Source organism: Trichomycterus rosablanca, unplaced genomic scaffold (assembly GCF_030014385.1).
Source record: "Trichomycterus rosablanca isolate fTriRos1 unplaced genomic scaffold, fTriRos1.hap1 scaffold_226, whole genome shotgun sequence".
Classification (NCBI taxonomy): domain Eukaryota; kingdom Metazoa; phylum Chordata; class Actinopteri; order Siluriformes; family Trichomycteridae; genus Trichomycterus; species Trichomycterus rosablanca.
In genome coordinates this window covers 45,001-47,500 of record NW_026947054.1, presented here as the reverse complement: position 1 = coordinate 47,500, position 2,500 = coordinate 45,001, and positions in this window count along the sequence as shown.

The following is a 2,500-nucleotide window of genomic DNA, read 5'->3' as shown; positions in this document are numbered from 1 at the left end:
TGGTGGTGGTGGTGGTGGTGGTGACCCCGGGGTGGATTTTGGACTTTGACAAAATCTCACCGAAAAGGGGACGCTCGCCCAGGGGAGCCGCCGCCCGTGCCCAGGGAGGGGGCGGACCCTGCCGAAAGTTTTCCAGGAGGCCGAAAATTCACCCAGGCCACAGGCCCAGCCTGCCCAGGGAGAGAGGCTGCCTGCCCGGGGAGAGATGGGGCCTGCCCAGCCGCTCTGGTGGTGGTGGTGGTGGTGGTGGTGGTGACCCCGGGGTGGATTTTGGACTTTGACAAAATCTCACCGAAAAGGGGACGCTCACCCAGGGGAGCCGCCGCCCGTGCCCAGGGAGGGGGCGGACCCTGCCGAAAGTTTTCCAGGAGGCCGAAAATTCACCCAGGCCACAGGCCCAGCCTGCCCAGGGAGAGAGGCTGCCTGCCCGGGGAGAGATGGGGCCTGCCCAGCCGCTCTGGTGGTGGTGGTGGTGGTGGTGGTGGTGGTGACCCCGGGGTGGATTTTGGACTTTGACAAAATCTCACCGAAAAGGGGACGCTCACCCAGGGGAGCCGCCGCCCGTGCCCAGGGAGGGGGCGGACCCTGCCGAAAGTTTTCCAGGAGGCCGAAAATTCACCCAGGCCACAGGCCCAGCCTGCCCAGGGAGAGAGGCTGCCTGCCCGGGGAGAGATGGGGCCTGCCCAGCCGCTCTGGTGGTGGTGGTGGTGGTGGTGGTGGTGGTGGTGACCCCGGGGTGGATTTTGGACTTTGACAAAATCTCACCGAAAAGGGGACGCTCACCCAGGGGAGCCGCCGCCCGTGCCCAGGGAGGGGGCGGACCCTGCCGAAAGTTTTCCAGGAGGCCGAAAATTCACCCAGGCCACAGGCCCAGCCTGCCCAGGGAGAGAGGCTGCCTGCCCGGGGAGAGATGGGGCCTGCCCAGCCGCTCTGGTGGTGGTGACGACCCCTGGGCGGGTTTTGGACAAATTTCCGCTGGAAAAAGACCGTTTCACCCATGGGAACTGCTGGCCCCTGCCCAGCGAGAGAGGGAGAGAGAGAGAGAGAGAGAGAGAGAGAGAGAGAGAGAGAGAGAGAGAGAGAGGGGGGAGGGGGCTGCCCTTCTGCTCTGGTGGTGAGGGTCTGCTTGCCCCTGCCAAGAGACAGGGCCTTCCCTGCCCCTCTGCTGTGCTTGGGGGTGGATCTGCCGTACACTACCCGAGCACCTCACAGTTCACAGACACATAGACCATCTTTGAAAACACTAGTTAAGTGCAAACACACATAGCTTAGCTACAAAAGACAAGGGGTTAGCTCAGGATTGTTTACGATGTATGTATGTTTGATACTCTGCTATTTTTAGGAGGGATATTCTCTGTGTTTCATCGTTTAAATGCTTGTGCTGCGGTGGAAACAGGTAAGACCGACAGGGGAGAATTTATGAGACAATAGGAGCCATGCAGAGAAGCAGGAGCTATGGGCCCCTTCTGAATATCTGCAGCTCCGTCTGGTGGAGGACAACCTGAACAGACTTCCTGTAGAAGCTACGCACCTATTGTTTTTATTTTTCTCGTTTTTGATTTCCTATTTTTAAATTGCTTTATTTTGTTTTTCTATTCTTATTTTATTTTTTATTTTTTGTTTGTTTGTTTGTTTGGTTTAGGGGTAGGAGCTGTTGCGATAGGTACGGTTCCTTTAGTTTAACTAGCAACCTTTTTATTTTTAGATACCTTTTATTGTAAAAAATTCAGCCCAGTGGCCATGTAGTCAGAAGGGGTTAAATTGGGGGTTGCCGACAGCTATCCTTTTCTCCTGGAATCTAGAAACACCTAACCTATAGTTAAAAGTTAAGATGCTTTCAAGGGGTTATATATATATATATATATATATATATATATATATATATATATATATATATATATATATATATATATATATATATATATATATATATATATATATATATATATATATATATATATATATATACAGTATATATACATTTAAATATACATTTATATAAACACATTATAAAATATATAAAAAACACAAGATGTTTTTAATGTTGACTTTATTACATGAAAGAAGCTTCACTCCAAACTAGGGTACAATGCACTACTTAAGGCATTACAGCATTTTCGAGCAATGAACCCTTTTCCGATCCAGTTTGCAGGAAAGCTTTATTGCTTAAGAACGCTTCGTCTTGCCATCACTTCCCACTGTCAACAACCACCACCACAATCTGTTTGATTCTGCTGCTGTTTTATCAACATTCATCTGTACAGTATCAGCATCAGTGCTCCCAGCCCCACCGCTTTCCTTACCTGCATCCTCGCGTTAACTTCCTGCGGCTCTCGTTGTACCATCAGCCACGGTCTCCTGCGTGTCTGCCCCGGCGTGTTCCTCTATAGCCTCGGCGTTCCCCGCACCACTGGCCTTGGCGCTCACTGTGCTGTTGCCCTCGGTGCTGCCCCTTCTGCAGGTCTTGGCGTGTGAAGGGGGGGGGGCGGTTGCCTTTTCA